The sequence below is a fragment of the Mobula hypostoma genome, chromosome 5 (assembly GCF_963921235.1).
Source record: "Mobula hypostoma chromosome 5, sMobHyp1.1, whole genome shotgun sequence".
NCBI classification, from domain to species: domain Eukaryota; kingdom Metazoa; phylum Chordata; class Chondrichthyes; order Myliobatiformes; family Myliobatidae; genus Mobula; species Mobula hypostoma.
In genome coordinates, this window is record NC_086101.1 from 28,281,838 (window position 1) to 28,293,272 (window position 11,435).

General features: G+C 46.1%; 1 protein-coding gene across 2 annotated transcripts in view; it reads right to left on the minus strand.

Annotated features, from left to right (window-relative positions):
• slc39a7 (solute carrier family 39 member 7) overlaps positions 1-2,606 on the minus strand; it is a 35,327-nt gene extending 32,721 nt beyond the window's left edge. The window contains exon 1 of one of the 2 annotated variants that reach the window (XM_063048275.1): positions 2,587-2,606. The gene's annotated coding sequence lies outside the window, so the exon portion shown is untranslated. The other variant, XM_063048274.1, reaches the window with a different exon arrangement.
• Between the last annotated feature and the right edge of the window lie 8,829 nt (positions 2,607-11,435).

Below are 11,435 nucleotides of genomic sequence, written 5' to 3' on the forward strand. Positions count from 1 at the left end.
TTTGCCACCAATTTACTGTGAGAGACTTTACTCTGATAGGGAACAGAAGTAAAGACAGACCTCAGTAGGTTTAAAAGGTGATCACAGGAGACTCTGCCAAAGTCAGGTTACATCTTAAATTTATACAGTGAATATTGCAGGACACGGACGCAAAGCCAGGAGTCACAATGGCCAGAGCAGGCCACAGCCACAGTTCAGTGCAGAGATGAGTAAATATTACGGAGCAGTGAATAGACACAGGCAGATCCAATCAGTCCCTCGCCTCCGGCGCATGAATCTTCCAAATGTCGGGTTATTCCTCACTCTCGGGACACGCTGACTGCTCTGGCGCATAAATCGTCGAAATGTCGGCTTATTCCTCATTCTCTGGGGCCGAGCCCGCCGTCACCATTCAGTCTGAACCCAACCTTTGCACTTAAAATCAATCAGATACCGGAACTTTCCTCACTCTCGCCTCCGTCATGCCACTCTATTGTTAACGCTGACCATTATTAATAAGATGGTTACTAAGTTTCTTTGTTTTGCATTTTGCCGCCGATAGGTAGTTGTTGGGCATCACCCGCGCCATCGTAAACCAGCATCTCTGTACGATCTGCAGCCATGTGAAAGACTGAACATCTCCAACAAATGGCACCAACGGTTTGGCACGTCTCTAGCAGTTCACACGCATGTCAGCTGAGATTTGTGTGCTTTCCCAGTTGGTCATGAAGCTCCTCTACCTTACGGTGAGCTTTACCGAGGGTGCATGTTTGGGACTTGCAGGGAGCTATACAAATGCAAGTCCCTGTTCTTTTGTTTTAACTTGCAACTTCCAAAGTCTAGAGGTGTGGAGGGTTATGGTCGGGGTGCAGGTAGATGGAATGGAGGTAAAAAATCTGGACAGCACAGATTTGAGGGGCCAAAAGGCCAGTTTCTGAGCTGTCATGCACTATGATTGGAAATTCAAAGGAAATTCAGGCACGTGCATACACAATGTGGCTTGTTTTTGATGTACACTCAGCTTGCTGGCTTCTGTACATTAGAAAAAAGCAAGAGAGCAAAGCTCCCATGCTGCCAAACCTGTGGGTGTGGCAAAAGTTGTAACTCATAAGCCAGCCTTCTGCACAACTTTGGCGGCATTATATAAACGTTTGCCCTGGAAATCCCACACCTTTTGGATCACACGCAAAATACCTAAGGTGGAATATTAAATAAGACTATACTATACCCGACTCACTATACTCAACAGTATTGTGTCTGCTGTGGAGACCTTCAGGTTTCTGGGTGTCACAATCTCCCAGCACCTGAAGTGGACACCCAACACAGACACTCTTATCAAAAAGGCTCAGCAGAGGTTGTATTTCCTACATCAACTCAGGAAGTACAACCTGCCTCAGGAGCTGCTGATTCAATTCTATTCAGGAATAATCCAGTCTGTTCTCTGTTCGTCCATCACTGTCTGGTTTGAATCAGCTCCTAAACAGAACAAGAATAGACTCCAAAGAACCGTCAGGGCTGCGGAAAGGATTATTGGTGTGAAGCTGCCCTCGATCCAGGACTTATATGCGTCTAGAGTCAGGAAGCGAGCAAGCAGCATCATTGTAGACTCATCACACCCTGGACATCACCTGTTCCAACTCCTTCTTTCTGGGAGGCACTTTAGATCACTGTATGCCAGGACAAATAGGTACAAGAACAGTTTCTTTCCGTATGCCATCAGTCTTACGAACACTTTAATTTTAGTCTATTATAAACCAAGTCCACCTGTACATACACAGGTATACCTCATTGTATATAGTTCACGATTATTTGCACTATTGTTTTGTTTGCTCTTTGATTCTGTACTGCGAGAGCTCAGGGAAACCGCATCAAATTCCCTGTATGTGTTCACATACTTGTCCACATAAAGGATTCTGATTCTTCTGACTCAGTGAGGGGCTGATGAGTAGCCGCGGCAGGCACAGTTTGCCAATTGCTGATAAACTTACTCTCCACTCTCAACACTGGATTGGGCAGTGGGGGGAGTAAAACACTTGAGCACAGAATGATCCCAGTGCCCGTACCAGTGCAACCAACCCCGAAACTCTACACCAATGCAGTAGCACTCCCAAGACTCTGCACCAGCGCGGCCAACCCTCAAGAACCCCCACAAGGACTTGCATTATGCAACCAACACTCCCCATACCCTTCACCAAAGCAGCCAGCCCGCAAGAACCTACCCCAGTGTCGCCAACCCTTCAAGACACTGCATCTGTATAGCCGCCCCCCTCCCAGACCCTGTAAAAGTACAGCAACCCTGCACCAGTGCAGCCACTGGAATGTTGCTGGCGGGTGCGGTTCAGGGTGCAAACAGAACTTTAAGTGTCCTCCTTGTTCTTGTCGCCGACCAAAGCCCCTTACCTGAAACAGACGTGGCACTGCCGCGGGAGACACAGAAACCCGGCGCCGTGCAGATACCGCGAGACGCCGGCCGCCTGTGACGTCACGAGACGAGTGTGAGCGGTATCTCCGTGTCACGTCACCCGCCCCGCAGCATCACTCCTCACCGCCCTCGGCCAGGTCCTGCTAGTCTACCCCGCACCAATACTACCAGCCACTGGAACCTACCTCCGGGTTCCGTGCGTCTGCCCCTCACCAATATGGCAGCGGAATTACCTCCGCCCCGCTCTGCTCGCCTGCCCCTCACTAACATGGCCACCCACCGGAAATATGACCCCGCTCCTCGCTGTTCCTTCCCCTCATCAAGATGGCCTCTCTAAGACGTGGTGGCGCTAACCTGTTCCCATCTTCCCATCAGCGCATAGCTTGGACAAGAGCCTCGGTGAAGTTGTGAGCCACTGAACTTATAACCTCTTCCTGGTTCAATCTGAAGTTCCTGAATGCTTTAAGAAGATCACTACCATTTTGGTTCTTAAGAAAAATAAGGTCATGCTCCTTAATATCAATTCATTCACCTTCCCCCTTCCCCACCGCCCGGAATGGCTCTGACATCCATCATCATGAAGTGTTGCAAGAGATTGGTCATGGAACACATTAACTCCAGCCAATCTGTAATGACCAGCTGAAACAGTTTGTGGTTGGGGTGACCGGGTCCCCAATAATTCTTCGGGCCCTTTTTATGCTCCTGTCTCTAAATGTCCTGAATAGTGGAAGTTCACTTCTAAAGGTGCGCTGGGCTGTCCGCACCACTCTCTGTAGAGTCCTGTGGTTGAGGGAAATAGCCAGTTCTACAATCTGCAGACAAATCATCGCAAACTCCAGATTGTCAACACCGTGTACTTCAGAAACCAGAAAAAGAAATATGATTGTATGTGATCATGAAATATACTTATCATGAGGTAGGGGGTGACAAATTTTTGTATGCCATTTAAATTCCTTTGTGTGCTCATAGCAAAAGATGTGTGCACACGCACTCTTTAGAGGGAACATTGACTCCAGCCTTTCAGAAACCCACTCAAATCACCTAGTGCCAAAACAGATCCATGACAGACACCTTCACCCTGGCCCTACTCCCATCTCTGAATCAGAATCAGGTTTAATATCACCAGAATATGTCATGACTGCCATAACTGAAGATAAGCAGCACCACCTCTGCCAAGATTATCCTCTTCAGAATGTTCCACAAGGTTACATCCTCAGCCCGATACTTGGCTTCTTGTACACTTGGGGCTGGGGGCCAGAGTCTGCTCTAATTCCACCTACACGTTTGTGGATGATGCCTCGATAGCGGGCCGTATCTCAAACGACAATGAGTCAGGGTACAGGAAGGAGATAGAGATCTCATGATATGGTGTCATGACGAGAACCTTTCCATCAGTATCAGCAAAACAAAAAAGCTGACCATTTACTTCAAGAAGAGGGGTGATGCCCTTGCTCCTGACAGTGCAGATGTGAGAGGATTGCAAGCTTCATGGTCCTACAGTAAACATCACCAACAGCCTATCATGATCCAACCATGTTGACCCCAAGGACAAGAAAACCCACCAGTACCTGGGCTTCCTCAAAGTTCAAAGTAAATTTATTATCAAAGTACATCACTACATACAACTCTGTGATTCGTTTCCTTGTGGGCATACTTGGTAAATCCAATAAACATTATAATCAATGGAAAATCACAGCCAACAGGACGGATAAATAACCAATGAACAAAAGTCAACATACTACAAATAAAAATGAAAAGAAAAGAAATAATAATAATTACTAAATAAGCAATAAATATCGAGGACATGAGAAGAAGAGACCTTGAAAATGAGTCCATTGGTTGTAGGAACAGTTCAGCGAGGGGGTGAGTGAAGTTATCCCCACTGGTTCAATAGACTGATGGTTCCTGAACCTGATGGTGTGAGTCTTGAGGCTCCTGTACCTTAATCCTGATGGCAGCAGTGAGAAGAGACCATGGCCTGGGTGGTGGGGTCTTGTCGTGCTTTCTTGGTAATTGGGCCCAGATTCTCTGAAATGATAACACGGAGGAATTTAAAGTTGCTGACCCTCTCCACCACTGATCCCCTGATGAGGACTGGCTAATGGACCTCCAGTTTCCACCTCCTGAAGTCAGGAATCCCTTGGTCTTGCTGACATTGAGTGAGAGGTTGTTGTGGCACCGCTCAGCCAGATTTTCTGCCTCCTATATGCTGATTCATCACCACCTTTGATTCGGCCAGTGACAGTGATGATGTCAGCAAATTAAAAAATGGATTTGGAGCTGTGCCAAGCCACACAGTCATAAGTATAAAGCGAGTAGAGCGGGGGGGCTAAGCACACAGCCTTGTGGTGCAACTGTGCTGATGGAGATTGTGGAGGAGATGTCGTTGTCAATCCGAACTGACTGGGGTCTGCACGTGAGGAAAGCAAGGATTGTACTGCATAAGGGGGTATTGAGGCCAATGTCTTCAGGCTTTTTGATTTGTGGAGATGATAGCGCTGAATGCAAAGCTGTAGTCAATAAAGAGTATCCTAATGAACGAACATTTGCTGTCCAGATGTTCCAGGGTTGAGTGAAGAAACATTAAAATGGCATCTGCTGTTGACCAATTGTGTCAGTAGGCAAATTGGAATGGGTCCTTTGCTTCTCGGGCAGGAGTTAATATGTTTCATCACAAACCTCTCAGAGCATTTTATTCCAGAGGATGTAAGTGCTGCTGAACGATTGTTGTTGGGGCGAGTTACCATGTTCTTCTTAGGCACAGATACAATTGAAGCCTACATGAAGCAGCTGGGTATCTCAGGCAGCTGAAGCGAGAGATTAAAGATATCAGCGAACACTCCAGCCAATTGATTAATGCATGTCTTTCGTACTTGGTTAGGTACCCCATACTTTCCGTGGGTTCATCCCCCTGACGGATGCTGTCACGAAGCTGAAATCACAGGATCACTGGGGCTGTGGGAGTTCGTGAAGGTGCCTCCATGTTCTGATGGTCAAAGGGAGCACAGAAGGCATTGAGCTCATCTAGGAGAGAAACCTTGATGTCACCTACGTCACTTTGTAAGAGGTAATAGCATTCAAGCCCTGCCACAGTAATTCAAGTTTGGTCCGGAGTTGCCACTTTGCCCATGAAATGGCTTTCCCGAAATCGTACTTGGAGGCTAACAAAATTTGGCGTGTTCCCTTTGACCCTCACCAGCTTTATTGATGCACCATTGAAATCATCCATTTGAGGCACCACAACTTGGTAGCAAGAAACTGCAGAGAGCTGTGAGCGAAGCTCAACGTGTGAAACCAGCCTCCCCTTCATAGACTCCATCTGTACCTCTCAATGCCCCAGCAATGCAACCAACATAATTACAGACCCCACCCACCCAGTAATTCTCCTACCCATCCCATCAGGCAGAAGATACAAATATCTGAAAGCACATACGGCAAGGCTCAAGGTAAGCTTGTATCCTGCTGTTAAAAGACTATTGAATGGTTACCTATTACAATAAGGCTCCATACAATGGCGGGGGGGGGGGGTGAAATTGATAGCATTCTTTCAATTTCATCTATGGTTTTCTGTATTTTATGGCTGTCTGGAGAAGACAAATCTCAGAGTTATATTCTGCATCCATACTTTGATAACAAAATAAACCTTTGAACCTTTAATCACACAGTCAATTTCATTATGACCTTACATGCAGCTGTCTCCCTGCACTGCACTAAAAACTTTATTCTGCATTCTGTCATTGTTTTACTTTGCTCTACCTCAGGTCGCTGTTGTAACGAATTGATCTGTATGAACAGCATGCTGACAAGTTTTTCACTGTACCTCGGTACGTGTAATAAGAATAAACCAACTTGCTGAACCAAAAACAACGCCGACTTTCACAAATCAGCATCAATCTAAATCAAAACTAATCTCCAACATTCCCATGTTACACTCAGTCTCTACCACAGATGCTTCCCTCACCCACATCTCCTCCATTACTTGAACATCCACGCTCACCCTATCTTCCAGCCGCCGTAGCAGTGATAGGGTTCCTCTCGTTCATGAGCCTCCACATCCAACGCATCATCCTCTGCAACTTCCATCATCTCCAAAGGGATCGTACCACTAAATATTTCTTTACCTCTCCTCCCACTCTGCTTTCTGCTGGGATTGTCCCCTCCGTGAATCCCTTGTCTATTCATTCCTCAGGATGGAAGAGCAACACCTTATATTCTATCTCGGTAGCCTCCAACCTGGCGGCATGAATATTGATTTCTCTTTCCAGTAAAAAAAATCCCTCCCCAACCCTCTTCTTCTATTCCCCACTCTGTACTCTTACCTCTTCTCACCTGCCTATCACTTTTTTCTGGATCCTCTCCTCCTTCCCTTTCTCCTATGGTCCACCCCCTCATCTCCTGTTAGATTCCTTTCTCACCAGCTCTTTATCTTTCCTACTCACCTGGCTTCACCTATCACCTTCTAGCTATCCTCCTCCCCCTCCTCCTACCTTTTTATTCTGGCATCTTCCCCTTTCCTCGGCCCAAAACGTCGACTACTTATTCATTTCCATAGATGTGGCCTGACCTGCTGAGTTCCTCTTTTGTGTGTGTTGCTTTTGATTTCCAGCACCAGCAGACTTTCTCGTGTTTATGATTACACTCACTCTGCTGAGTTCCCAACACCAGACTCCTGAGACCGCCACTCTGTTCCAAGCTCTGGCCCAGGAAGGCATTGCCAAACAAACGGACAGGATCAAACCCGGGTCGCCAGGGTTGTGAGGCAGTGGCTCCACCAGCTGCACCACTATGAAGCCCTCACCCCCGGATTCCACCTTAACTTAGAACCATGGTGGATCACTCCCTGTTTTTCTGGTAGATGGCTCCTCCAACAATACTAAGGAAGCCTGCATTGGGAGTGAGGATGTACTGTATTAGCTTCCACAGTTAGCCAACAAGAGACAGCCTGGCCCGTCGCCTTTCACATCATTGCCGGGGTCTTCAGTCAGGTCTACTTGAAGAAATCTCTACCCAATTATCAACAGCATATCACCTGCCGTACCAGGGGTCCCAATACACTCGACCACTATGATCAGGAATGCCAACCTCGACCACGTTCCGGGAATACTGATCATCAGGCTGTCCTCTTCCTAGTACATACAGGCAGAGGCTAAAGAGCAAGGCACCAGAGGTAAGGACATCAAAGAGGCCATCTTAGGTTGCAGAGGAGTGGAGTTGAGTCAGTGGACTGGTCCATGTTCAAAAGACTCATCAGAGTATCTGAATGAATACACCACAGCTGTCATAGACTTCATAAAGACACCCACAGTCTAGTATGCCTCCGCAAAATCATTCGGTCTTCTCCAACCCAAGGCCCTGCATGAACCGAGAGATTTGGCAATCTGCTAAGAGCTAGATCAGTGCTGTTCAGGTTTGTGAAACAAGGAACGTACACGATGTCCAGATACAACCTACAGAAATCCATTTCACATGGGAAATGGCAATTCTGGACCAAACCTGAATCACGGAAGAATGCTCGACGGCTGTGATAGGGGTTGAATGCTGTCACCTCCTACAAAGTAAAACCAAACAACATAGGTGACAATGAGGTTTTGCTCCCAGATGAGCTCAATGTGTTTTATGCTTACCTTGACTGATGGGACATAGAGGCACCTACACGAACTGCCACAGCCCCCAACGACCCTGTGATTTCAGTCTTTGAGGCCAACATGAGAGCATCCTTCAGGGAGAGTAAACATGCGGAAAACATTTGGCCCAGACAGTGTACCTGGTTGAGTAGAGAAGACCTGTGCTAATCAACTGGCTGGAGTGTTTACTGACATCTAACACATTTAGCTTTGGCGGTCTGAGGTACCCACCTATAGTACTTCAAGGTGACTTCAATTACACTGGTGCCTAAGAAGAACATGGTAACCTTCCTTAATGACTATTGCCCAGTAGTGCTTACATCCACTGAGATGAAGTGCTTTGAGAGGTTGGTAATGAAATGTATCAACTCCTGCCAGAGGAATGACTTTCACCTGCTCCAATTTGCCAACTCTTACAACAGATCAACAGCAGATGCCATTTTATTGGATTTTCACTCAACCTTGGAATATCTGGACAGTGAAGATGTGTACATCAGGATGTTCTTTATCAACTACAGCTTAGCATTCAATACCATCATCCTCTCAAAACTAATTAACAAGCTCCAAGACATACAGTAGGCCTCAATACCTTGAGCAAGTGGATCCTTGATTTCCTCACTTGCAGACCCCAGTCAGTTCAGACTGTCAAAAATATCATTTCTGCACGGTGTACCACAAGTCTGTGTGTTTAGCCCCCCTGCTCTACTTGCTTTATACTTAAGACTGTAAGGCTAAATATAGCTCAAATGCCATATTTAACTGTCCTGATGACACCACTGTAGGCCGTATCAAAGGTGGTGATGAATCGACAGAGAGGCAGAAGATTGAAAATCTGCCTGAGTGGTGCAACAACAACAACCTGTCACTCAACGTCAGCAGATACAAGGAGCTGATGATTGACCACAGGAGGGAACCAGATGTCCATTTGGCATTCATCACCAGGGGATCAGAGATGGAGAGGGTCAGTAACAGGTGTTATCGTTACAGAGGCTCTCTCCTGGATCCAGCACATAAGTACCATTACAAAGAAGGCATAGCAGCACCTCTGCTTTCATAGAAGCTTACCGAGGTTCAAAATGTCAATGACAAACTTTTATAGATGCACGGTGGAGAGTATACTGATTGGTTGCATCATGGCCTGGTGTGAAAACGTCAGAGCCCTTGAACAGAAAAGCTTGCAAATTCAGTGGATCCAGCCCCATCTATCACAAGTAAAGCCCTTCCCACCATTCTGTATATCTACAAGGAGTGCTGTCACAGGAAAGCATTGTCCACGATTGAAGATCCCCAACCTCCAGGCCATGCTCTCTTCTCACTGCTGCCATCAGGAGCCTTAAATCCCACACCGCCAGGTTCAAGAACAGTTATTACCCCTCAACCATCAAGCTCCTAAACCAGAGTGGATAACTTTATTCACCTCAAATCTGAACTGATTTCACGACCTATGGACTCACATTCAAGGATGCTACAACTCACGTTCCATATATATATATATATATATATATAATTTATTTATTTATTTATTTCCTTCCCTCCCCCTTTTTCTATTTGTGCAATTTATTGTCTTTTGCACATTGGATGTTTGTCCATCTTCGTGTGCAGATTTTCATTGATTCTATTGTGCTTCCTTGTATTTGCTGTGAATATCCACCTCAAGAAATACCCTCAGGGTAGTATATGGTGGCATATACATACTTCGATAATAAATTTACTCTGAACCTTGAACTTTGAACTTTAGAATCCCTTTTCACTGAATCAAAATCAGAATCAGGTTTATTATCACTGATACACGGCATGAAATCTGTTGTTTTGCAGCAAGACAGGAATTGGTATAAATTACTCAAATAAATAGTGTAAAAGAGGAATAGAGAGGTATTGTTCATGGGTTCATGAACCATTCAGAAATATGATGGCTGAGGGGAAGAAGCTGTTTCTCAGTAAAGGTTTTCCTAAAGACCCACACATTGAGTGTAAGTCTTCAAGCTTCTGCACTCCTCCCTGTTGGTGGTAAGGTCAGGAGAGCATGCATTTCTAGATTATGAGAACACTCAGTCCTCTTTTATTGTCAGTTAGAAATGCATACATTCATTAAGAAACGATACAATGTTCCTCCAGAGTGATATCACAGAAAACAGGACAAACCAAAGACTAACACTGACAGATCCACATAATTATAACATATAGTTACAGCGTGCAAAACAATACCATAATTTGATAAAGAACAGACCACAGGCATGGTAAAAAAAAGTCTCAAGTCCCGATCGACTCCCGAGTCCCCGATAGCAGGCAGCAAAAGGGAGAAACTCCCTGCCATAAACCTCCAAGGCACCGACAACTGCCGATGCCTTGGAGGCAGCCGACCACAGCCGACACCGAGTCCATCCATCTGAAAACTTCGAGCCTCCGACCAGCCCCTCCGATACAGCCTCCCGAGCGCCATCCTCTGCTGAGCGCCTTCGACCTAGCCCCGGCCGCCGAAACAAGCCAAGCCGAGGATTCGGGGCCTTCTGCTCTGGAGATTCCGGTTACCACACAGTAGCAGCGGCAGTGAAGCATGCATTTCAGAAGATTCTCCAGATGTTCCTCCATACTCTCACGTCTGTCTCCATCAAATCAGAAATGTGCATGGTCCCCTACTTGGCAGATTACAGATATCATTCACCGGAGAGGCTGCGCGTGCTGCATCGCGCCGCCATCTTCTCCTCCTCCTTTAAATTGTATGCCCCAGCCAATGAAGATCAACATCATCCATGCCTGCTTCACTAGTTTATCCACCATGGCTACAGGGACCCTTAGTCTTAAACACCAAGGGATAACTGTCCCTCAATAGTCCTCTATACACCATATGAAAGTTCTGATAGTTCAGTATCTGGTCCACCAACTAATGTTTGCCGCTCATCTTTCCACTAACTGGAGCTCTTTTTCCAACACTTTCTTCCCACTCACTCAGGCCATCCTTCCACAATGCTCAAACACCATCTGTAAATTTGCCAATGACATAACTGTTGCTGGCAGAATCACAGATGGTGAAGAGGAAGTGTTCTGGGATGAGATACACTCAGTGCCCACTTTATTAGGTACAGGTGTGGAACATCTGTAGCCCATCCAGTTCAAGGTTTGATGTGCCGTGTGTCCATAAATTCACAAACACTACCTCACTACAGTATTTTGCTCTTTCATTACACCACAGATTTGTTTCTTTATATTTATTATTGTAACTTATAGTATTTTTATATTGCACTGTACAAACAACAAATTCACAACATATGTCCATGATAATAATCCTAAACCTGATTCTGATTCCAACACTTCCTGCGCACACACTGGGGCCCTGCTTCTCGATTGTCTTCCACCTCCCTGAGATCCCTGATTCCCGATTACCCCTCCACCTCTCTGGGGCCCATTTCTGA